This window comes from Megascapheus bottae, chromosome 16, assembly GCF_031878675.1.
Source record: "Megascapheus bottae isolate mThoBot1 chromosome 16, mThoBot2.hap1, whole genome shotgun sequence".
Classification (NCBI taxonomy): Eukaryota; Metazoa; Chordata; class Mammalia; order Rodentia; family Geomyidae; genus Megascapheus; species Megascapheus bottae.
The window spans coordinates 56093327-56121156 of record NC_143524.1 but is presented as its reverse complement, the minus strand read 5'-3'; the positions used below and the strand labels follow the sequence as shown (position 1 = coordinate 56121156).

Genomic DNA, 27830 nt, shown 5'->3' with positions numbered 1-27830 from the left:
CTTTTTGAACAGTGTTACCCCTCTCTCATTTTCTCCCACTCTCCTTCCACTCTGAATTTCCTCCCTCCCAACTTGTCAAGTTCATTTTCAATATTGTGTCTAGTATTACGGTCGGACTGATTTATTCTTTGTTCTGACGATTCTGTGATTCTCCTACCCTTCTGCAAATAAGATGAACTTATACACAAGATAAAGGGTACAGATATCAAAAAGAGTGACAACAGGGAATAAACCAAATGTGCAGAGAAGGAAGAAATAAACCTAGACAATTTACCATAAAAGCCTCCTCTTTAATTCATTTTATTCTTGGAATTCATTTTCATAAGCTTCATTTTATATGGTCATATGCTACTAGCTATTTACCTATTGTTATCCTCTGTAAAGAAAATCACATATATATTCAAATGAGGGAAAACATGAAGCTTGTGTTTCTTTGGGTCTGTCTGGCTTGGTGTAATATAATTTTTTCTTAGTCTTTGCAGTTTCTTACAAAGAGAGCAATATTATTATTTCCAATAGCAGCACAGAATTACATTGTGTATATATGCCACATTTTCTTGATCCATTCATCTACTGAGAGACATCTTAGATATGGGAAATAATGCTATCACTCTGCACCAGAATGAATTCCAAATAGAGGCTGGGAGTTTGGCCTAGTGGTAGAGTGCTTGCCTAGCATGTATGAAGACCCAGGTTCGATTCCTCGGTACTATATTCATAGAAAAAAGCCGGAAGTGGTGCTGAGGCTCAAGCCCAGGACTGGCAAAAAAAAAAGAGACCCAGATGGAACAAAGACCTCCATATAAGATCAGATACCCTGAAAATATTACAGCAAGGTACAGGTACAGGTAGTATAGATGGAAACTTTCTGAATAAAGATCCAGAAATGCAACAAATCAAAGAAAGGCTGCCTAAGTAGGATCACATTAAACTGCAAAGTTTCTATGTGGCTAAGGATATAGCTAGCAAGATAAATAGAAAACTCACAGGGTGGGAGAAGACCTTTAGTAACTATATAACAAAAAGAAACTCATATCTAAAATATACTTAGATGTCCAAATATTAATCCCAAAACATATCTTCCAGAAAATCTCCATTAATAAATGGGCCAAAGACTTCTCTGAAGAAAAAATATGAATGGCCAATAGACACATGAAGAAATGTTGAACATCTATGGCCATAGAGGAAATCCAAATCAAAACAACAGTGAGGCTCTACCTCACCCAGTTAGAATGACTATTATCAAGAAATCTGATAATAACAGATACTGGTGGGAATGTGGACAAAAGGAAATGGTATTACACTGTTAGTGGGAATTTAAACCTGTCTAACCACTCTGGAAGGCATTATAGAGGTCCCTCAAAAGACCCAACATACAGTTTCTTTATGACCTAGAAATCCCACTCCTGGGAATTTACTCAAATGGCCACAAACAAAACCACACTAAATCTACTAGAACTCTTTCCTATGAGAGCCCCTTACAGTTTACAAGTTTGATTCCTGCAGCATTTGAATCAAGAATAAATGGTATATTTTTCAAATTCTTTTATTGTTTTACCTTTTCGCTGAGCTAACATACTCAATCTGATTGATTGAGTTTTGTGTTAAACCCATACCAAATTATTGAAGTGAAATAAGCAAGCCATTGCTATTTTGTTTGACAAAAATACATTTGCTCAGAAATTCTGTTTTTAAATAAATATTACTTCGGATTATACATTTCTTCCTAAACATGTTGCAAAATAGTATTCTTTCTTATCCAAGTGGGTTGATAAAATTATGAGTGTCAAAGCTTTTACATTCTCCTTTAGGATCTTTTAAATATTTATAATGCATCACAGATCTGATCATTTATACATGTAATTTGTGACCTTCTGTCTCTTGATCAGCTTCATTGACTTTAAATAAGCAACTATTTTAAATAATTATGAGATACTGGAGTTTTGATTCAGGGCCTCACATTTGTGAGGTGGGTGCTCGGCCACTTTTATCATGTCTCCAGAATTTTTATATTTTTTGTTATTTTCAGAAAAAACCTTGCCCAGGGCCAGGCTCACATGGTTTTGCTCTGACCTATGCCTTCCACAGTCAGCTTGTTTACTGGCTAAGTTTTTGCTTGGCACTAACTCTTTTGCCTGGCCTACCTTAAAACTTTGATCCTCACTAATACACTGTTGGTGGGAGTGCAAACTCATTCAACCACTATGGAAAGCAGTATGGCAGTTCCTCAAAAGACTAAACATAGAGCTCCCCTATGACCCAGAAATTCCACTACTTGGCATTTACCCAATCATCCAGAAACAAGGACATACTAAATCCACCAGCACAACAATGTTCATTCAGCACTATTTACCATAACAAAGAGATGGAACCAACCTAGATGTCCCTCAGTTGGAATTCTATGCTGCTGTCAGAAAGAATGACATTGCCCCATTTGTTAGGAAATGGAAAGACTTAGAAAAAATCATATTAAGTGAAGTAAGCCAGACTCAAAAGAACTTAGGCTCAATGGCTTCCCTCATTTGTCAAAATCAGTAGAAACCTTGGGCTCTCCTAGGAGAGATTTGCAATAGAGCAAAACCTTGATACAAAAGGCCATATAGTAGGATGCTAGATGAAAGGATCTCTAGGATATAGAAACATAAGCCATATAATGAATGATTGTTGTTCTTAAGGTACTATGTTATCTCTCATCTCTTTTGCTGTCCCTTGGTTATCTCATATTGTCACAGTATCTCACTTTGTTACCTGATATATCGGATATATTTGTATTTGGTTATTTGAAATTGGATAGGGAAGGGGGAAAACAAGATGAGGGCTAGGGGTGTGGGGGAGGGAAATGGGGACCAAGACATATGAAAGGGTATCAATGTATGGGAATTAATGCACCTTCTATCTGGCAAATATCATGTAACCCTTCTATTAATTACAATAAAAAATATATGAAAAAAATAAATAACTTGAAGTAAAAAAACAAAAAAACAAAAAAAAAACTTTGATCCTTCCCATCTGCCTCTCCTTGTAGCTTAGATTACAAGGATGTGTCACCATGCCTTGTCTTCAAGTGTTCGTTGCTTCATTGCTTTTTCTTAGTTGTTTTCCTGTCTTCTTTTTCATTCATTTTTGCTTTGATCTTTTCTTTTCATTTAATCTTTAAGTGTATCTTCTCTACTAATTATAATTTCTTAAGGTACAAGCCAAGGCCTTTGATTTCTGACCTTCCTTATTTTCTGATCTAGACATAACCAGTACCCTATTTTTTCCTTTATTTACACATCTTCCAATTACTAATGCACTGTGTTTTTTCTCTATTTATTTGAAAATAATTTTTTGTGTGTGGGTCATGAGGCATGAACTCGGCCTGGGCACTGTCCTGAGCTCTTCAGCTCAAGGCTACCACCATACCCTTGAGCCAAACCCTTCTTCCCATTTTCTAGAAGTTAAAGATAAGAGTCTCAGGTCCTTTTGTGCCGGGGCTGGCTTTGAACCTTGATTCCCATATCTCAGCCTCCTGAGTAACTAGGCTTATTTGAAAATAATTTTTAATTTTTTTCTTTCCTATTTTTCTTTTTTTTTGTTGTTTATTTGTTGGTTGTGGGCCTGCGTGCTGTCCCTAAGCTCTTCAGCTCAAGGCTACCACCTTTCCCCTGGAGCCACAGCACCACTTCTAGGTTTCTAATGATTAACTGAGGTGAGAGTCTCACAGTCTTTAGTGTCTGGACTGGCTTTGAACTGAGATCCCCAGATCTCAGCTTCCTGAGTAGCTAGGATTACAGGCATGAGCCCCTGTGCCCAGCTTCAATTTATTATACTTGAGCAGTTTATTTCTTCTTCAACATATTTGTATGATTTATTTCTTGAGGGATTGCATATATATATACATGTATATGCATGATGTTTGTTCATAATTGAATTCAATTGTAGCTAACATATTATATATATATATATATACACACACACACCCACACCCACACTCCCCCACACACATATATTATAAATTGAGTGGTTTAAATTTCTCAAATTTAGGACAGGGTTGTAGCCTAGTGTTAGAGTGCTTGCTTAGCATAAGCAGAGCCCTGGGTTCAATTCTGTGATACCACACACACAGAAAAGGCCAGAAATGGTGCTATGGCTCAAGGGTAGGGTGCTTGCCTTGAGATAGCTCAAGGACAGTGAACAGACTCTGTGTTTAAGTCCCAGAACTGCAAAAACATTTTTCAAGATTCATTTTTAAAACCTTGAATATGGTCTAGCTTGGTAAAATATCTTTGTGTAATTGTAAAGAATCCTGCTATTATCTGCTGCAATGTTCTTTAAATTTAAAATAGCTTATATTGATTATTTTTGTTGCTCAAGTCTTCTACTTCATTATTTCTCAACAGATTTGTTGTGTCAATTATTAGAAGGGAGGAGCTAAATTATAATATGATTTGAATTCATCTATTTCTTTTTGAAGTTTTCTTTTTTTTGGAATTTTATGTGTTTTGAAGCCATTATTCAACAGTTGTTGAATAGACTACTAGACTTCATTGCTGGGATAGTTTTATTCATATAAATATCTTCAACACTATCTGGTGAAGTTAATTGAATACAGCTCCCATCTTACTGATCCTGTTTGAGAATTGTTACATAGGACTAGAGATGTGTCTAATATATATCTAAATGTCCCACCACACACAAGCAAGAATCTTTTGAGTACTCTATGTTTGTGAATGAATTTTCTTTCCCCTTTCAGTTTAGGGGAGCAAGCCCTAATTCAGAGCTCTTGGTGTACTGATTACTTTTCATTCTAAAGCTTTCAGGTGGGAAGTCTCCAGTAGGTCCCTTACTCATAGGCTCCAATGACTTCCCTACTATGTATTCAAAACAAACCCTCCATAGATCTGGAGAGTCCTTTTCCCTGCGCTCTATCTTGAAAAGTTGATGTCTGTGTTCCCAAACTGTGTCAGCTTCCTCCTGCCTAGCTGGCTATAGAATTTAGATTTTTTTGTTTCCCAGTTCTTAGTAATCACTGTTGCTCAATATTTAATTCCTGGAAAACCATTGTTTCACTTATTTTATCCAGTTTTGAATTGTTTCTCATGATCTGATCATAACATATTGGTCCAAATCCAGAGCACAATATCACTAATTTCTGAATCCTTTATTAGTGGCTGGAACATTGCATCCTAAATGTAACTGGGATTTGGAAAGCTAGGTTATAATTTTCTTTATCCTCTGGATTGCTATTGGAATGAGAAAGTACATACAGGTATGAATAGTTTGTGTAAGATATACAGATGGGGTAAATTGAAGTAGAAACAGTTGAAATTTAAATAGAATTTCTTTACTAAAAAATAATAAGCTGATACTTCACTTAGCACTTACAGGACTACCTGTGCTTCATAACCTTGCATTGTACATGAATCCTCAAGCATTACCCATGCAAAGCTGTATGCACACTTTTGAATACTTGCTAGGCTTGATTTTTAAGTGTAGTGTGGATGGATTTCAAAGGTTCAAAAATCTGTTTCACTTTATCATAAAATAATGTTAAGTAGCCAGCCACTGGTAGCTCAAACCTGTAATCCTAGCTAATCAGGAGGCTGAGATCTGAGGATCATGGTTCAAAGCCAGCCTGGGCACCAGAGTCCATGAGAATCATCTCCAATTAACCACCAGAAAACTGGAAGTGATGCTGTGGCTCAAGGGATAGGGTGGTAGCCTAAAGCTGAAAAGCTCAGAGACAGTGGCCAGGCCAAGAGTTCAAGTCCCATGACCAAAATAATAATAATAATAATAATAATGATAATAGTAATACAAACAATATCTTTGACAGAGATGAGAAAACTAGGAATCATTCTACTACTGTGTGTCTCAGAATATTGAAGTCCTGTGATAGGGCTTTGATTTGCATACTTTGAAAGAGCTGCAGAACACTGAGATGAAGGAGGTGGTAGTTCAGTAAGTTGGCCTCAACCTTTGTAACTAACTTATAAAATTGGAGACTACAATATTCCATTAATGCCCACCATGGAGTGGCAATTCTGGGACTGCATCATTAATAGTCTGGGCAGTTAGGAGGCACTATTTAACATTCCCTACCTACAATTCACAGGAACAAAAAAATCAGAAGCTTGTCAGAAACCTGAAAGATGGAAGGAGCAGGTTTATTTGTGGTGCACACCATGTAACTATCACTGACTACATGGCCAAGAATTTCAGGACTGTGGAAAATATCAGACCAAAATAAGGTATTCAAACAAGAACAAAAAGACATTATTAAAATAAGATGCATATAATATGATACAATGGGATTGAAACAAAAAATTATATAAATGAAATTACATATGAAACTGAGAGTGAGGATGGGAAAGTAAAAGAAAAATTAGAACTGACCATCTTTTAGGGGAGAAAACATAAAGAAAATGAAGAATACTTGATTGAAGTGTTTTTTTCTCCCCCAGTCCTGAGATTCGAACTCTGGACTTCAGTGCTGTCATTGAGATTCTTTTAGTTCAAGGCTAGTGCTATACCCCATGAGTTACAATTTCACCTCTGATTTTTTCTGTGATTCAAGATAAGAATGCCATGGACTTTCCTGCCTAGACTGGCTTTGAACTGTGATACTCAGATCTCAGCCTCCTTATAGGCATGAACCACCAGTGTCCAGCTGTAGTCTATTTCTAGCTGTGGAAAACATTTACAGTGTTTTATTTTTCCCACCTAAAAACTTGGATGCTAATTATTCTATTCTAGAATCAAAAGAAGTGTTCTAATCCCTAGAGAAACCATTTTTTCTATGCTAAGTCCTGGTATTTAGGAATAAGATTGTCATTTTAATTTTATTATTGAACTTTGAACAGGGTTTTGTGTTTCCATATAAAAATTATTCAAGACAGACGGGGGAGCCATATTTGTACCAACATTAAGAGTTTGTTGAGTGAAAAAAAATCACAGCCATCCCCTCCTCCCTCCCATTTACTGGACCACTGAAAGTAAACAATTGAATGTCATGAAGTTTCAAGTACTTTCTGTCTACAATGAATATGTTAGAAAATTCCCTCTCCAGCTGGAATAGTCTATACTTCTCAGATTCTTGCTCATACGTGTTTAAGCGATTCTCATGAATATGGTTTTAATAGTTGATGAATCACATATAATTATCACAAGTTTGGGGGTCTCTTTAGTGCCTCATCAGTGAAATACTAAAATGACTTTCCTGCTGAGCTAACCACAGTGTGCATGGATATTGGTACATTTGCTTTTAGATATTTATGAAATTATGATTGAAATTCAGAGTTGCTTATGGCCAAAATGGCTTATTTTGTATGCCACTATAGTTATACTATTACACCCTTCAGATTTCTAAAACACATAATATTTGAAGCAAGGGAAATTAACTCTACCTTTCTCCTTTTACCACTTGAAGGCAGTAACATTAAAAATATCACCACAGTAGTCCAGAGAGTACACATTTAATGTGAATCTTACATAAGTAATCTAATTCTTCCCTCCACACCCAATAAATGATATTCTCTATTTTGAAGTAAATGTATAGCAGAAATCTTTGCCTACTTTCACATGTACCCTGAAAGGGAGCAGGGATTCTTGAAGAACCTTGGAGAGTATTGTAGAAGAAGGAAGGAAACCACCTTTTAGTGTATAGCTCCGATGGTAATTATATATTGCACCTTATTTGATATACACTTTATTACATGTGTTTCTTATAATTAGACCTTTACCATCTTGGCAAACCTACTGTACAGATATTAAGTTAGATAGATAGTTCTCTCTAATTTTGAAAATTCCTTGTACTTTCACTGGTCAATACTAAGTGATCTCAATCAGAAAACAAGTCGAGGTTTAATATCAGGTAGCATGATGTCCTACTTTTAGGGGAGGCATGCTGGAATCTTTTCTTCCTTTGAGATATGGCATCTAGAATGCTTCTACATACTGAATACTAAGTAGTACTTTTGAGGATTGTATTACAGGTTCTTTTGATAGGAATCATTCCCCTGATTTTTTTTTCTTTTTTTTGTGGGGATAGTGAGGCTTGAATCTCACTCATACTTGTCTTTTTATATCAAGGCTACCACTTTTCACTTGAGCCTACAGCCCTACTTCCTTGTTATAAAAGTCAGATTATATGACTGTATGTTTAGCTCCCAACATCCTTGCTTCTTCACAGGGTGGAATTAATATAATATTTTATACAATCTCTTTTCTCCAAACTGTAGCAAACTCTATCAAAATATTTTAAGTATGTTTTCTAGAAGATTTTGTTACAAGTCCTTAATGACATCTCCTTATTCTAGGATCTGCTAAAGATGCACATCCACATTATTTAATTTCATTCTACTTGACTTACCTCTAGGCTTTGGGAGTCACAGAATCTTTTTTTATGGGTTCCTTTTTATTCATTTTTAAAACTGTATTATAAAGGTCATATACAGAGGGGTTCCAGTTACCTAAGTCAGGTAGTAAGTGCAGTTTCACTCATTTTTTTCCCAGTTTTTCTCCTTCCTTCTCCCCTCCCCACAACTTTTGAAGTTCATTTCCAAAAGAGTGTCTAGTGAGGACCACTGCTTAATTACTTCACCTCTTGTCTCTCTTTTGTCTCTGTGCTTTCTCTTCCCCTTCCTCAATCAGATAAACGTGTATGAAGACAAAGGGTACAGAAATAAAAAAATAGTAATAAAAGTAAATAAAATCCAAGAAAGAAAGAAAAAAGACCACAGTAGAATTAAAAAAACCCTTCTTTCCATTTTCTGGAGTTAATTTTGATAAGCATCATCTTATATGATTATATGCACATCACTATTGAACCTGAGAATGAATAGCACATGTATTTCTAGATCAATGACTCCCAGAGAGCCTAGAATAATAGGGCTGAAATAATTGCTGTTTTATTATTTCATGTTTATATGGATGCAGATATTAGTACAGCTTTGGTATTTGCTAAAGCCTTGTTTTTTTAAATTTGTGCTAATGCTATCAGAGAGAGATAACTCATCTTTGTTGTTTTCATGTTAGCAAGGCATATATAACTACCTACAGTCTTCTCAAGTCTTATCAAAACTTTACTGATTTATTTCCCAGATCTTGGTGCCACTGTTAAACTTAGGACTCTCCCATTAAATTGGACTTGTTCACCTGCAGCTCAACTATTTTCTCTGCTCTCTTTGGGATACTTGAGGTCTCAGCCTTAAGAATTAGAGTCATCATATCATATGTCTAATCAAAATGTGGAAATCCCACAGTAAAATCTCTCCCATTTTCTATCTTCACTAGTAGAGTCCTCTCTTGCCTTTATTTCTTTTTTTAAATATTTTTATTGTAATTAATAAAAGGGTTACATGATATTTGCCAGATAGAAAGTGCCTTAATTCACATACATTGATACCCTTTCACATGTCTTTCTTGCCTTTATTTCTATTTGGGATAATCCTCTGCCTGGAGAGTCAGAGAAAAAGGATATCCAACTAAATCTGAATATCAGATGAAAATGCATTCGTTTCTTATAAACTGGCCCAAATAGTGTATGGCAGACACTTAGGCTAGATCATATTTTTTGGAAAATCACTCAAGTGGAATTCGGTGCTTGCAATCCTAATTCTGAAATCTCTCCACCTTGTTTAAGCTATTAACTGCATGGTACTGCATGGTAAGCTGTTAACTCCATGTGCCTCTTTGTTCTTGAGCTACAGTTTGCAGGAGTGCAATGCTGTTTTCAAAACACATTCTTTACCTGTTTCTTTATCAGAATTACCCACCATATCGTGAATCCATTTACCAGTTTTTCGCTTGATTGTTTATCACTATTTCTGAGTTTTCATGTTGTAAGACACATGTTGTAAGACACAAGAATTCTTATGACTGGTTAAAGTGGTCCTTTTTTGTAAAGATTAAATGAGATGTGTTACATAAAGCACAATGTGTGTCAGATCCAAACTGAAATGAAATGACCACGTGGACCTATGAAACCTCTACAATCCTCCACCACCATCTTAACTCACATGCTTATAATTAGAGCCACACCACGCCAAAGCTTGGGTTTAGCATTAAGTCCAGTCATTGCTGTAAGGACTTTCTCTACTATGTCCTATAGAAAAGAAGGAAGCTAGCAGTCATGAGACACATCTATATTTTTTGCTACTCAGCAGGTAAAGATAAGAAGATAATCTTTAGGAATAGTCTAGGAAACAAAAGATGCTAGAACCTTATAGTATGTATATATCAGCATGTGTACTTTTGCAATCATGTAAGCTTAGCTATCTGTGAAGTGGATTTTTGGAGAATCATGGTTGTAGGTTGACTCTATCTGGAAGCAAACAAAAGCAAAAGGTCTGTGAGTATTGCTCAGTGGAAAGCTCCTGAGTTCAAATGTAAGTTCCACCACAACACGAAGAAAAGAGAGGAAGGAAGTCTAACTAAAGCAGTGAAACTAAATATACTTACTCATCAACTTTTATTTATGTGGCGATTCTTTCTTCATGATGAGACTACTTTCCAATTAGTTCAACAATTACAAGAAATCCATAAAATAATAGTTTTTTTTCTTAATGTGAGTCAGTTGCTGTCACCTTCTTTTCATTTCTCAAAGACCTGCGGTTAAAAAATACAGAATAAAGTGATTTTTAAGGAGTCTTGGGTTAAACTAATTAACAATCTTCACACAGGAATAAACTCACTATTCAAGCATAAAGGAAGTGAACTGTCAAACTATCTATTCTCCTCTATGGAACCAAGAATGTTAATTAGCAGAAAAAATGCCAACAAATGTTAGAGAACTGTCTCTCATAGATGACTGTGAAAAATAAAAGCAGAATGAATTCATACTCAGAGATCATATCTCAAAGATATTATTAATATTCAGAAACAGTGAAGAAGCAGAAGGCAGAGATTTCAGAGAAGTTAGCAGTCATCTAGGAAGATTGAAATATTAAATTTAAAAAGCTTTTAGCACACTAATTTTCTGTTACTGCTTTTATCTTATCGTTCTTGTAGCATTATTTTATATTCCAGTGCACAGTGTTGACTTCTACAAGTGTTATATACCATGAACTTTTGTTAAAAGAAATGTGTTTTGGAGAATTTGGTCATTTCTCAGTTCACTGTCATTTCTCAGTCCACTGTATGGAAACTTAATTTGTGACCTTGCTAGACTTTCTTTTCATATGTTACTTTGCTATAAACATATCACATACTACCTTTCCCTTTTAGAGTAGAGAAATTAAAATTATTATTCAAATATACCACACAGTTTTAGCATCATTTATTTATTTCTCTGCCTGCAGGTTTTCATTATGTAGTTGCATAACAAATGCCTCCTGTATATTGTAACTACAATTCTATGTTGGTATATATTTAGAGTGCTTAGTGATAGCCAAGTTTTTCATATATTGTTAATGTTTTATATTTCTATAATTAAAGATGAGGAAACTACCTATTTGAAAGTGTGTATCTTTATATGTTTCAGATATAAGATATTACCTAAAAATTTAATACATATCTGTGAATTTTATACATTCTATGTAAAATAGATTTAGTCCATAAATGTTCAGTACTTTATTGCAATTAAAAGCTAGATATCATACAGTATGAGTCATATTCCTCATGTAGATTAATCAATATCTAGAACTTGATGACTGAATATTCCCCCAAAACATATGCTATTAAATGGCCATTGTACCTATTTTCAGATAAAATTTGCATTCTATAAGTGATAATTACTGAGAGACAAATGTTCTAAAGTGTTATAAAAACTGTAATGCAAGTGAGAAACTGTTAATTGGATAGTAGATACAACTCAATATCTGTGTTAAGGGACGCAGTGTGTTCAAATAGTATTTAAGGTCTCATTTGAAATTTCCACTGCTAGAATTTCAGACATTCAGAAATGAAATTAATATAAATAGAATCTTCATACTTGTTCTCTAGTTAGTTAAAGGATTTAAAAAATAACTTCGTGGAAAGTGCTTGAAAGGACAATCTGTATATTAGAGAAATATCCACACTCTCATGTTTAATACGATACTACTCACATTAGCCAAGTAATGGAATCCTTCTAAGTGTCCAATGATGACAGATAAATGGATAAAAATGTGGTAATTTTACAGAATGGGAATTTATCCAGCCATTAAAGAAAGAATGATATCCTCTCTTTTTGGGCAACCTGGATAAACATGTAGGATATTATGTTAACTTAAATAAATCACATGCAGAAAGATAAAAATGTTTATAGTTATATGTGGAAGCTGTTGATATCATAGCAATCAGAGAGCAAAATGCTCTCTAAAGTGAAGAGAAGACGGTTCACAGGAGCAGAGATGCATTTGTATAGGAGAAATAATGTAATGTTCTGTGGAAAAAAGCAACAATTAATTGAATATTTCAAAAATAACCCATGAAAAAGATTTTGATTGATATTTGAGATGATACATAACCACATATTTAAATCTAATCATTACAAATTATATACACATACTAACATAGGACATTATACTCATTTTGCAAAATTAAAAGTGTCAGAATGTTTATGATGCAATTTTCGTATTATCCATTCATTCATTTGTTCAACTTGCAATTTTTAATATTTTTTTCGGAGATAATGGCTGCTAGGGTGGATGCAGATATTAAAAGGCCAAGGCTTAATGATCCAAAAGACATGGAGTCTAGTGAGAAATAAATCTACATGAATAGAGAAACTGTGACTCCTACAAATTGCATAGGCAATCCAGTGGAGGTAGGAGCTTGGCTTTCCTGGAAAGTCAGAGTTAACACCCAGTAAAAGTAGTCTTTTTGTTATGTCTTAAAGAAACAAAGAAACGTTGTTTATCTTAAAGAAATAACTAACAAATTATTCTTTATAAAACTTTACACAAGCCAGGTGCAGTGGCTCAAACTTGTGATCCTAGCTACTCAGGAAGCTGAGATTTGAGGATTGTGGTTGAGTCAGTCTGGGCACTAAAATCCATGAGACTCTTATTTCCAATTAACCACCAGAGAACCAGACGTGGCACTGTAGCTCAAAGGGTAGGGCGGTAGCCTTAAGTGAAATTGCTCAGAGACAAAGCCCAGGCCCAGACTTCAAATTTTACACCTACAATTCTAGCTAGTTGGGAAACAGAGATTGGGAAGACTATATAGTTCAAAGCCAGCCAAGACATAAAAGTTCACAAGAGTCAGGTGCCAGTGGCTCACACCTGTAATCATAGCTACTCAGAAAGCTGAGATCTGAGAATCAGGGTTTAAAGCCAGCCTGGGCAAGAAAGTCTATGAGACTCTTTATCTTTAATAAACCACGCAGAATAGGCAAAAGTGGCACTGTGGTTCAAGTGATAGAGCTAGCCTTGAGCATAACAAGGCTCAGGGGCCCGGCCCAGGCCCTGAGTTCAGGCCACACAACCTGCAAACCCCGCCCCCACTCCAAATCAAAAGACGAAAGTTCACAAGGCATGGTTCTCCAACAAAGAGCTGGATGTAGTACCTGAGCATGCTGTCCTGGCAATGACAGAAAACCTAATGTAGAAGGGGCATGTTGAGACTGCTGCCTGCCCAGTAAAAAGTCAGGGCTGGAGGCATGGATCAGCTGTAACAGTATTTGACAAAGAACTGTTGAAGCCATCATATACACACATTCATATGCACACAAAAATATGCATGTATGCATGCACACATACAAACTCACAGGCAACATTAGCTAGGTATTAGTGCAGTTTTGAGGATCATAACACATAAATCGATATAGGTAGGTGAAAATGATGAAACTTGTACAAAAAAAAAAAAACAAACCAAAACCAAAAAGGCATCCTAGGATATGGTATATTTCTGGGTGGAATCCCAGGATGAGGCTGCTGATTAAAATGAATTCTGCCAGAGTTACTAAGCTTCTCCTACTCCATAATTAAGTACAAATGGAGCCCCATTTAAAATGGCATCATCAGTGTCAGCCATGGGACTGTATTCTCTCTAGCAACAGGCAATTCCCAGCAGCTCATTAGCCTTCATGGTGGGGATCAACTGTCTGTGAGGGAGAGCACATTTTACGTATCACCTTCTTAGTGTTAGGACTAGATGAGGTACAGGCAGCAACCATAGGAATTAAAGCTCAAGCATTAATAATTAAATTGATCCTTAAAATTGAAGATGGATGGAATCATTAAATTTAACAGTTAGGTTAATGTCAGGATATCCAATACATTTCCTTCAGAGGATTTAAAATGAAAAATTCCAGAAGTTATAAAACTTCCTTTAATTGGGAAGGAAACACGTGGGTCATTTAAGAAATGCAGATGTTTATATGTTTATATGCACTCCAAGACAATCTCAGTGGATCTTTTTTTTTCTTTTTTCTTTTTTTGTCAGTCGTGGGGGCTTGAATTCTGGGCCTGGGCACTGTAACTGAGATCTTCAGCTCAAGGCTAGCATTCTACGACTTGAGTCCCAATGCCACTTCCAGCTTTATGGTGCTTAATTGGAGATAAAAGTCTCATGGACATTCTTACCCCAACTGGCTTTGGTCCTCAGATCTCAGGCTCCTGTGTAGTATGAGCACTTGGCGTTAGTGAATAAATATTGGCCTCTGTGTGGTTAATAGAGTCTCCTATACATTAGGGAACGAGAAACTTGCACAAGGTAGCAATGAATTGCTTTACTGAGACACATGAAGGAATCTCACATATAGATATATATATATAGGAACAAGTCTTTTAACCCACTGCCTAGTATTTTCATGATTCTGTATTCCGATCTTCTCAAGCAGTAATTTATATAAATTGCAGGAGAAACAGTTAAAACTTAAAATCTTTGCCAGTCTATGATATAACAAAATGGGTGGAGCTTTGTGTTGTTCTCTAAATCTGAAGGTCTACTGACCTTCTGCATAGCCACTGGGTTTGGATTTCTCACCAGAAATGATTTCTGCCTGTTATATTACCCCCCAGTAAAATGTAATTGGCATTGAGGATTTCAAGTGATGAAAATATGGTTCTTTTCTTCAGGAACATACAATTTGATATAGCAGCTAAATAAGCAAAACTTCCATATTGTTTGTTTTTCCCTTTTTTTGCCAGTCATGGGACTTGACCTCAGGGCTTGGGCACTGTCCTAAACACTTTTTGCTCAGGGATAGCTCTCTGCCACTTGAGCCACAGATCTACTTCGGGCTTTTTCCTATGTATGTGGTACTGAGGAAGCGAACCCAGGACTTTGTACGTGCTAGGCAAGCAATGGTCCTTCCATATTGTTTTACAAGTAAACTAACAGGTTTATATAAATAAAAAGTTTTGCAGAATAAAGAGTATTATTTAGCAATGCCACGGTGATCAGAAAAGTATGTGATGTAATCCTCCTTCATTATAATTATCTAACCCACAAAACATTACTCTTTTTACTATTAATATTACTGACTTAAGATTCCTAGATAGAAACAATGCTAATTGAATCCTACCTACTCAGAAGGCTAAAATCTGAGGATAACTGTTCAAAATCAGTCTTTGCAGGAAAGTCCATGAGACGCATCTCCAGTTAACCAGCCACGTAAAAGTTGGAGCAGTGGCTCCAGTAGCAGAGAACCTACCTTAAAGGAAAAAGCTAAGCAAGTGTGCAAAGCCCTGAAAACCCATTGCTGGCACAAAACACACACACACACACACACACACACACACACACACACACACACACACACACAAAACTACGATGGGATTTAGGAGATCTGTATTTTAAGAAACTAATTTTCAGAGTAACTTTCAATATTCTTTCTTTGGACCTCAATGTTTTCATCTTTGAAGTAGAAGAACAAAACTAAATGATAGGTACATTCCCTCAGAGTCCTGAACTTTTATTTTATTTTTTTGTCTGTTTTACTTTGTTATAAAGGTGCTAAATTCCCTGTAGGGATGTTTTGTAAATTACTTCTTAGATTTTCTCTCAAGTTAGGAACTCATTTGTGATGTTAGTTCATCTTTTCACTGGAAGGTGATTTCTAACTGCCGTTGTCTGTCACTCACAAAAGCTGTTGTTTACCAGCAAAACCTGCAACCATAACCCAGACTGTTTTACACAGAATTCTTGATATTGCTTCACTGAATGATCCATTCTTAGTTGGAACTGAATATTTCTAAATTTGTCCTGCCCTTCTCATATCACTAAGTCATCAATAAGAAAATACATGCTTATCTTAGACTTGTTCTGACCTTAATGCACACAAAATAGCTAGTACTATTCTTGGAAAGCCCAAGGTAGGAGGCCAAAGAAGCATGGGCAATCTCAAGCTAAATCCTCTCTTTTCCCATTACAAATACTGAGTGAGAAACGGTTTTGTTTTTGTTTTTCCTGGTTTGTCATTTATTGTACAAATTGAATAGTATATAATGAGTTGACATTAGCTTCTCCAGGCTTGGGAATTTAACATTGGAGGTCAGACGTATTAGAATCCATTTATTTTGCTTTCACAGCTGGAAACTTTTTAGACCTTAACTTAAAGTATGAGACCAGCAAAGCAATGCCTCTATATGTGGCTAGTACACAATTCATTCTACCTGTGAGATTATATGAATTAAAATACTTCTTAATACCAGTGACTTGGAATTGGCTTTCATGGCACCTGCCATGAAGTGTGAAATTTTGAAGTTTTGCATGGCTTTACTCTTTGCATCATTTATTTGTAATTTGCCTAGATTATCTATAACGTCACTACCCTTTAAAATTTGTCTTGAACATACATACTGATAGCATATAAATAATTCACATATGAAATTAAATATACAATTCTCTTAAACCACAGTTGTTTTTATGTTGGTCATGGGACTTGAACTCTGGGTGGGGGTTCTGTTCCTGAGTTTTTCATCCTACCCCTTGAGCAACAGCACAGCTTCCAATTTCCTGGTGGTTCATTGGAGATAAACATCTTATGGACTTTCAAGCCCAGGCTGGCTTTGAACTGTGATCCTCAGAGCTCAGACTCCTGAGTAGTTAGGATTACAGGTGTAAGCCACCATTCCCAGCTTTAAACTATATATTTCTATAGACATTTATAAAATGATGTATACACATATTAAGTATGATATGGCATACACAGGGGAGTATCCAATGGTGTAACTCATTTGAACAACTAATTTGCAGTTTAACAAATTAAATACCAGGAAGTTGGAACATGTGCTGTGGAGCTATGAGGTCAAAGGAATGGGACAGACAGATGGAGAGAGGAAGAATAGTTATATGTGGTCATAATATTCAATATACATATATGAAAATGGAGCCAAATAAATTGAGGGATTGGGTGGGGTTGAAGAACTGGAAGAGAATGATGAAAGGGTGACACTGATGAATGAAGATTCATTGTATTCACAAACCGATAGGTTGAATTGAAACCCTTTAAGTTAAAGATAATCAAATTAAATTAGGGAATGAAAAAATGCAAATTTCCTCTAAAAGGAAATAATCCATGTACAATTTTAGATTTCCTAGGTTAATTACTGATTATACATTGCCATGTTAAGCAGTCAGGTCTAAATCTTTAATTGCAAGGTGATTTTATGGCATAGCCATAAAATAAATAAAGAAATTTAGATTGAATTTCACAGACAGCAATGCAATCACATTCTAATATTACTAGTTCCACATAATTTTCCTGACAGCTTTAAAATCAATTTATGTGAACTTCCAAAGTTGAAGGCCCCATATTTTTGAACTCTTTATGCACATTACTAGCATTAGTCCTGTTGTCAAATAAACAAGAGACTAACTTTTGAAAACTGGAAGATTTTTATATTACTTTGTATTATTATAAAGGAGAAGCACAAGAGGGGTCATGGTTATGTAATCAGGTAAAGAGGATATTTTATTTTGGACAATGTCACTCTCCCTGGCTCACTCCTAACTTGTCCATCCAGTTCTTACCCACAGGTTAGAGTTCATTTTCAGCAAAGTATCTAGTGAACACCACTACAATTTTTCTATTTATTCTTCTCTCTCTCTCTCTCTCTCTCTCTCTCTCTCTCTCTCTCTCTCTCTCTCTCTCTCCTCTCTCTCTCCTCTCTCTCTCCTCTCTCTCTCTGTCTCCCTCCCCTCCCTCCCTTCCTCCTTGCCATTCCTTGGGCTTAAACTCAAGGTCTGGGCACTGTCTTTGTGCTTTCTCAAGGCTAGCACTCACTCTCCCACTTGAGCCACAGCTTTTTCTATTTATGTGGGTACCAAGAAATTGAAACCAGGGCTTCATGCATGCTAGGCAAGCACTCTGCCACTAGGCCCCACTCTCACCCTGTATTTTCTCTTTTTCTTAGAGCTCTCAAGCCAGTGCCAAAGATACACAGATGATCTCTTCCGAATCTCAGATATTTTTTTATGAAAATAGGCTCCATCATTTCATATGATTTTCTAACTCTCATAAAATTATTATTTTTTAAACACAGAAGCATCCATGATTTTGACTCAAGGTCAAGATTTTTTGTTTTGTGTTATTTTATGTATGTTCCTATAATGAGGCTTTAACCCAGGTAATAATTGCTGTCCCTTAGATTTTTTTTTGCGGGTGGGGGGGGGGGGGGGGGGGGGGGGGGGGGGGGGGGGTTGCTAGTGGGGGGGTGGGGCTTGAACTCTGGGCCTGAGCATTCATTGTCTTTGAGCTGAAGACCTCAAGGGTAGGGCTTCTACATTTTGAGCCAAAGCACAACTTCCAGTTTTCTGGTGGTGAATTGGAGATAAGAGTCTCAAGGACTTTCGTGCCCTGGCTAACTTGGAACCGTGATCCTCAGATCTCAGCTTCTTGAGTAGCTAGACTTATAGGCATGAACTCCACCTGTCCTTTATCATTTTGCTCAAGGCTGCTGCTCTACACAAACTAGAGTTCCACTCCTGGCTTTTTGTTAGTTAACTGGAGATAAAAATTTCACTGATTTCTCTGTCTGGTTGGCTTCAAATGAATGTTCTCAAATCTTCAACCACAAGGCAGCTATGACTAGAGACAAGTTTGAGTCTTCAGCAGATTTTTCAATCTTAACTTTTTTCCCAAACAAATCCATACGTACAACAATAACTCTGTTTATAGTTATATTTTATACTACATGCTGGCCAAAGGTATTGTTGTTTATCTTTTCTTTATCTTCCATTATTAGTGTGAAATCTGTAGAAAAGGTGTAACATTTAAGGATTAATGGAACATATCACGTGTGTAAAACAGGTTATACAGGTTTTTAGTGATGTGAAGATTGTTGCACACTGCCTTGATCAGACCACTACTCCATAATGCCCAGTTTTCCATGTATATATGTTCAAAGTGAATTGCCTTATTAGAGTTGCTTGACTTACTGTAAGATCCTAGCTATTCATCCCATGAATCTACTTTCTGCAATACACTGTGAAGAATTTCCTACACCAAGTACAGTCCTTGTACATGATAAGCATTCAATAGAACATTTTGGAATAAATGTATGAATGGTTAATAAGACACAACATCCATATTCAAAGAATTTTTCATATAATGAAGAAAGGAGGGGCAAATCATGAATAAATAATGTTGTACTCAACAATAAGATTGCTATAAAGGTTGAATGTTGGTGCTGGGAGTTTGGCCTAGTGCTTGTCTACCTTGCACGAAGACCTAGGTTCAATTCCTTGGTACCATATACATGGAAAGAATCCAGAAGTGGTGCTGTGGCTAAAGTGGTAGAGCTCTAGCCTTGAGAAAACCCAAGGACAATTTCTCAGGCCCTGAGCCCAAGCCCAAGACTAGCAAAAAAAAAAAAAAAAAGTTAAATGTTGCCAAACAATGATTTTAAAAGAATGGTTATTCTCAGGGGAAAAAAAGATCCACATTAGAAATTAATACTAGACCTTAAGGAATAAATAGGAGTTTCCTATTTGGTACATTAAAGGGGAAGTGCAGAGAGGATATAGAATTCTAGGCAATGAAAACAAACACAGGCTCCAGAAAGCATTCAAAATGCATAGGGAGCAAGCCCAGAATCAGTAAGAAAAATAAACAAATAAAACATCTATAAGAAAAATAGCAGAAAATGTTACATGACTACATATAATACAGATGATTATTTCCTATATTTTTCATTCTCCAGTGAAATTAAAAGGGCTTCTACCCTATTTTATAGTGCATAATATTTATGTAAATATAGGACATATTATTATGTATATAGACAAAGACAGAGATTGGGGAAGAAAGAGAGGAACAGAGAGAGAGAAAGGTCTCTGTGATGAGTTTTGGTGATTTTTTAAAAAGTGGTGGCATTTGAATTCTTGGCTTCATGATTGCTGGACAGGCATTCTACCATTTGAACTACGTTGCCAGCCTCTGAGTATTTGTTTAGACAGAAATTCATAAAACTGCCTTGAATTCATAGCCTCTGGGGCCCAGCTATGCCACACCCAGCCACACCCAGCCACACCAAGAGTGTCAGTGAAAATCTTAATGTTGATTAACCTGGAAAAAAAAAAAGCAGAAGTGGAATTACATTTCAATTACGTAGCAGTAGCTTCAAGCAAAAAAGCTAAGGGACAGAAAACACTCCCTGCATTCAAGCCCACACACACACACACACACATACACACACACACACACACACACACACACACACAAACCCATCACATACTAAGTAATACTATTAAATTGTATATTTCTATGACTTTCTCATAAAAGTTTTTGCATCTTAAAATTATTAAAGTGTTATCATGTGTATGTTTTTCTTTATTTTGCCAGTATCTTTCATTTGAACTCAGGCTCTCTCACTTTTACATGGCCTGCTTGCTCACAATTGGTGCTCTGCCACTTGAGCAATACCTGAAATTCAGCCTTTTTGATGATTAATTGAGGCATAGAATCTCATAACAGAATTTCCTGTGCTGACTTCAACTCTTCCTTATCTCAGACACCTGAGCAATTAGAATTCCAATGATAAGTGACCGGCACAGAACTATATATGCTTAACATATATATTTTTCAACATATTTTAATAAATTTCTTTGTTGACTAGTATATGCTTACTAATTAAATAATTTAACCCCAAAGTATGGTGTTAAATAAGATAATGAGGAAAAGGTATTGCGTAAGGATAACTGACCTAAGTTGGTAAGCAGGTAGCGTATTTGAGTACAAAGTTTGGAAAGTATTAGATAAAACTTATGTGTTGCTGCATGACTAGCTCTCAGCCTAACCAGTGGCCTCACAGTGGGCCATGGGATGGATCTGCGAGCTTCAGTCCGAGCGCACTGGGCAGACGGTTTTCTTCATTACTATAATAATCTTACACTCCTATGTTATTCCTCTTATACCTCCCCTGATCTCTCACATACTATTTTTCTATTTCTGGTCCTCTGTTCATCTTTTAACCCTTATAATGCATGGATCTACACTTGATGGTGTTCAATTATACTCTAGGTCCAGAGGGACTTAAATACAATAGAGATTGGATTGAGAGGCTATCAGTGGTTATATGAGACTGGTCTGTAAGTGCACAAAAAGAAACAGTGATAATACCAATCAAAAATTGCAAACATCTAGTGTCTGCCAGCTAAAGAGGTCTAGGTTGGTTATATCTGAAAAACTATAATCGTGTTTAGTATTAATCTTGCTCCCATTTTCAAATGGGCAGAACAAGAAACTCAAGAAAAATGTCAAATCGAGGAATAACATCCCCCACCCAATATAAACAGACAATGGAAGAGTCACTGGCAAACCTAGAGGAGAGTCTTCCAAGTGCTATACAAATGCAATTGATAAACATCATTAATGAAAAATGTGAAAATATAAAGAGCTAAGGGAGGAAGCCAGAGCTGAATAAGAGGAAACCATAAACAAGGTGATAAGTGAAAAAGGAGAAGCCATAAAGGAGGCCATAATAAAGGATTTTCAAAGGAAAATGGATGAATTCATAGAATCCACAAATAAAAAGGTGACCGAACTCCAACAAATGTCCAAAGAAAATAAAGCTACTGAGCTAACCACTCAAATGGAAATCAAGGAACTAAAGAAATCCATACATGATCTGAAACAAGAGATGCAAGGCATCAAAAATGAGCAATTAGAAGCAAGGGGATGAAGAATAAAGTAGAAAGCTTTGATAGCAGGTTAGACAATGCAGAAGAGAGAATTTTCGGGGCTGAAGATAATTTAGTTGTTATAGAGAAAGAACAGAAAATGAGTCAATCCAAATCTAGGAAATATGAGAGAGTGCTTCAGGAGGTCCAAGATACAATTAGGAAGCCTAATTTAAGGCTAATTGGTAGTGAGGAGGGTCTGGAGAAAGAGCTCAATGGTATTGGAAATATACTTCAGGGAATCATCTCAGAGAATTTCCCAGATTTCCAGAAGGGCAGGCCCATCCAGATTCAAGAAGATTTTAGAACCCCAAACAGACCTGACTAGAAAAGAACATCCCACCGCCTCATGGTAATCCGAACAGGATCAATAGAGACCAAAGAAAGGATCCTAAAGGGAGCCAGGGAAAAGGGATCAATCACCTATAAAGGCAAACCAACAGAATAACCCCAGATTTCTCAGCAGAGACCATGCAAACAAGAAGTGACTGGAAGCATATATGTAATGCCCTTAAGTCAAATAACTACCAACCAAGAATACTGTACCCAGCTAAGCTCTCATTCATAACTGAGGGAACAATAAAAACATTCCATTCCAGGGAAAAGCTGCAACATTATGTAACAACCAAACCAACATTACAAATAATTCTCAAAGATGTTCTACACATAGAAAACCAACATAAATGCAGAAAGAAACAGAGCAAGAAATGGCACCTAAACAGCATACCATCTAAGGACCACAAAAACTGTCAAGACACAGGCCTTAATGAAAACATTTCAAAATGGTAGGAACTAATAAATATCTCTCAATCCTAACTCTCAATATCAATGGACTTAACTCACCAATTAAATGGCATAGTCTGTCTAGATGAATCAAAAAGCAAGATCCATCATTCTGCTGTCTTCAAGAGACACATCTTACCCCAAAAAACAAACATTTTTTGAAAGTGAGAGGTTGGAATAAACTCTATCAAGCTAATGGCCCTCATAAACAGGCTGGAATTGACATCCTAATATCAGATAAAATAGACTTCAAACTAAAATTAGTGAGAAAAAACAAAGAAGGTTACTACATACTACTAAAGGGATCTTTCCTCCAGGAAGACATAATGATCCTAAATATCTACACACCCAGTCCCAGAGCTCCAAACTTCATCAAGCAAACTTTATTTTCACTGAAACCATACATACATCAAAACACAGTGATTGTTGGTGACTTTAACACACCACTCTCACCTATGGACATATCAACAAGGCAAAAACTCAACAGAGAAACCTTAGAATTGAACGACTATATACACCAACTAGATCTAACAGACATCTGCAGAATATTCCACCCAGCAACAACACAATATATGTTTTTCTCAGCAGCACATGGAACATTTTCCAAAATAGACCACATCTTAGGCCATAAAACAAACCTGGACAGATTCAGAAACACTGATATTATTCCCTGTGCTCTCAGACCACAAAGGCGTCAAATTGGAACTGAACACACATCTCCACCAATGAAAACCCGGTAACTCATGGAGATTGAACAACACATTGTTAAATCACGAGTGGGCCATTGAAGAGATCAGAACAGAAATCCAACAGTTTATGAAATTTAACAATAAGGAGCGCACAAAATACCAACTCCTTTGGGACATGGCAAAGGCAGTACTCAGCGGAAAATTTATAGCTCTTAATGCCTACAATAACAAGTTGGAAAAATCGCAAACCAACAAGTTATTGTGTCACCTTAAGCTCCTGGAAAAAGAGCAACAAACCAACCCTAATCCCAGTAGAAGGAAGCAAATTATTAAAATCAAAGCAGAATTAAATGATTTGGAATCCAAAACAACTGTAGAAAGAACCTAGAAAACAAGGAGTTGGTGCTTTGAAAGAATTAACAAAATTGACAAGCCCTTAGCAAATCTTACCAAAAAAAAAGAGAGCATTCCAAAATAAACAAAATCGCAGACCAAAATGGTAATATCATGACAGAAATTACCAAGATCCAGAGTATCATGAGGGAATATTTCTCAAACCTTCATGCCAACAAATTTGAGAATCTAGAAGAAATGGATGAATTCCTAGCCAATATTAACATACCCACACTGAACCAAGAAGAACTAACCCAACTAAACAGGCCTATTTCAAGCACTGAAATAGAAATGGCAATAAGAGACCTTCCACCTAAGAAAAGCCCAGGGCCAGATGGATTCATAGCTGAATTCTATAAGGTCTTCAAAGCAGAGCTCAGGCTCTTCAACAAAATTGAAAATAAAGGTACTCTACCAAACTCATTCTATGAAGCCAGTATAACCCTCATTCCCAAACCAGACAGAGATTCATCAAAGAAAGAGAACTATAGACCTATTTCTTTAATGAACATCGATGCAAAACTTCTCAACAAAATACTGGCCAACCGTCTACAACAACTTATCAAAAAAATTAGACACTATGATCAAACAGGATTCATCACAGAGAGGCAAAGCTGGTTCAATATACGCAAATCAGTTAATATAATTCAACACATCAACAGGAGCAGGGAAAAAATCACATGATTGTCTCAATAGATGCGGAAAAGGCATTTGACAAGATCCAACACCCCTTTATGTTAAAAGCTCTGGAGAAACTAGGAATCCATGGAATATTCCTCAATATAATAAAGGCTGTGTATGACAAATGCACAGCTAGTATTACACTTAATGGTGAAAATCTAAAGCCATTCCCTGTAAAATCAGGAACGAGACAACGATGCCCACTCTCTCCACTCCTCTTTAACATAGTATTAGAATTCCTAGCCAGTGCAATAAGGCAAGAAGCAAGCATAAAGGGGATCCAAGTAGGGAAAGAGGAGGTAAAACTATCCCTCTTTGCACATACTTGATTCTGTATTTAAAGAATCTTATATACTCTACTCCCAAGCTCCTTGAGCTGATTCAAAACTTTGGAAGGGTAGCAGGCTATAAAATTAACCCTCAAAAATCAACTGCCTTCCTCTAGGCCAATAGTGAGAGGAAGGAGCCAACAATCAGGAAAGCAACGCCTTTCTCAATAGCCTCAAAGAAAATAAAGTACCTAGGAATTAGCTTAACTAAGAATGTAAACGACCTTTTTAATGAAAACTTTAAAACTCTGAAAAAGGAAATTAAAGCAGAACTAAGGAAATGGAAAAACCTCCCATGCTCCTGGATTGGAAGAATCAACATCGTGAAAATGACAATTTTGCCAATGGCTATCTACAAATTCAATGCAATACCCATCAATATCCCAATGTCATTCTTTAAAGAAATAGAAGAGGCAATCCAAAATTTCATATGGAATAATAAAAGACCCCGTATAGCAAAAACACTTCTTAGCAGAAAGAACAGCACAGGAGGAATTTCAATACCAAACTTTAGACTCTATTACAGAGCTATAATTATCAAAACAGCTTGGTACTGGCACAAGAACAGGCCTGAAGTCCAATGGAATAGAACTGAGGACTCAGATATTAAACCACAGACCTATGGCCACCTAATCTTTGACAAGAGAGTCAAAAAAATAGAATGAAAGAAAGATAGCCTCTTCAACAAGTTGTGCTGGCAGAACTGGTTAAGCAAATGCAGAAAACTAAAGTTGGATCCTTCTTTGTCACCCTGCACTAGAATTAACTCCAAATGGATCAAAGACCTGGAGGTAAAAGCTGACACACTGTAAACTTTACAAGAAGGAATAGCAGATACACTAGACCTCCTTGGCACAGGTCGAAACTTTCTTAATAAGGACCAAGAATCACAACAAATCAGAGAAAGGCTGGAGAAGTGGGACTGCATTAAACTGCAGAGCTTTTGTATGGCAAAGGACATAGCTAGTAAATTAATTAAGAAGCCTACAGAGTGAGAGAAGATCTTCACCAACCATAGAACGGACAAAGGCCTCATATCTAAAATATATCAACAACTCAAAAAATTGAATCACTCCAAAACTAATCTCCTAAGTAACAACCATCCCATTAAAAAATGGACCAACGACTTAAAGAGAGTCTTCTCTGAAGAAGAAACAAAAATGGCCTATAGACACATGAAGAAATGCTCAACACCTGTGGTCATAAAACAAATGCAAATCAAAACAACTCTAAGATTCCACCTCACTCCAGGTAGAATGGCCAGGATCAGGAAAACTAATAACAACAGATGCTGGAGGGGATGTGGCCAGGAGGGATCACTACTACACTGTTGGTGGGAGTGCAAACTCCTTCAACCACTATGGAAAGCAGTATGGCAGTGCCTCAAAAGACTAAACATAGAACTCCCCTATGACCCAGCAATTCCACTAATTGGCATTTACCCAACCATCCAGAAACTAGGACATACTTAATCCACCAGCACAACAGTGTTCATTGCAGCATTATTCACCATAGCAAAGATATGGAACCAACCTAGATGTCCCTCAGTTGATGAGTGGATCAACAAGTTGTGGTATTTGTACACAATGGAAGTCAATGCTGCTGTCAGAAAGAATGACATTGCCCCATTTGTTAGGAAATGGAAAGACTTAGAAGAGATTCTATTAAGTGAAGTAAGCCAGACTCAAAGGAACTTAGGCTCTATGGTTCCCTTATTTGTCATAATCAGTAGAAACCATGGGCGCTACTAGCAGAGATCTGCAATAAAGCAAAATCTTGATACATGAGGCCATATAGTATGAAGCTAATGAAAGGACCTCTAGGATATTGAAACAAAAGCCATATAATGAATGATTGTTGTCCTTAATGTACTATGTTATCTCTCATCTCTTTTGCTGTCCCTTGGTTATCTTATAATGTTATAGTATCTCACTTTGTTATCTGATATATTGGATGTATTTGTATTTGGTTATTTGAAATTGGATAGGGAAGGGTGGAAAACCAAGACTGGGGCAGGGTTGAGGGGAAGGTAATGGGGACCTTAGACCTGTGAAAGAGTATCAGTATATGTGAATTAATGCACCTTCTATCTGGCAAATATCATGCAACCCTTTTATTAATTACAATAAAAATATAAAAAATAAGATAGTGAGTCCTCTGGGCTAAGAGTTTGGCCTAGTGGTAGAGTGCTTGCCTAGCATGCACAATGACCTGGGTTCGATTCCTTAGTACCATATACATAGAAAAAGCCAGAAGTGGTGCTGAGGCTCAAGTGGTAGAGCTCTAGCCTTGAGAAAGTCCAAGGACAGTGCTCAGGCCCTGAGCTCAAGTCCAGGACCGGCAAAAAAAAAAAAAAAAGATAGTGAGTCCTCTAACAAAATCATTTATCTGCAATTTCAAATGAATGACTTCTAAAAGCAAAATACATAATAGAAATCTGAATGCTGGAAACAATTTAAATATTGACCTTGCTTTGTTATCATTACCTAATCACATAGGTGAGTCCTTGATCCAAACTGTGTTCCTAAATCTTCTACCACCAGTTATTTTTAATTGTACTCGAAAAGTATACAAGTCCTGAAGATCAGTAAGAATGTGTTTGCTTGCCATAATAGTACACTAGGCAATTTAATTATATCCTTGAGATGAATCTCTGGACCAATTAATTGAACCCATTTTCTCTGAGTAATTATTGTAGTCCATTTCAAATTACTAATCCATTTCATTAAATAAATAACAATCCGGAACATTAGTTAATTGTTTTCGGTTATTTTTTTAACATCAAGGAAACTCCTAAAATGTCTCTCTGGAGGCTTATGCAATAAGATATGGCTATCTATTAAATCCTTTGCTTTCTCAGAGTACAATATCCACTAATGATAACCTCATTTGCAATATGGCAGAATGGTACAGAAAATGGCTG

At 36.5% G+C, this 27830-nt stretch overlaps 1 protein-coding gene and 1 pseudogene across 1 annotated transcript in view; one reads left to right on the top strand and one right to left on the bottom strand.

Moving 5' to 3' along the window:
* Nucleotides 1-27830, top strand: part of Grm5 (glutamate metabotropic receptor 5) — a 470415-nt gene that overhangs the window by 199037 nt on the left and 243548 nt on the right. The gene's annotated exons all lie outside the window — the stretch shown is intronic.
* Nucleotides 16426-27830, bottom strand: part of LOC150053625 (ATP synthase F(0) complex subunit k, mitochondrial pseudogene) — a 112471-nt pseudogene continuing 101066 nt past the window's right edge.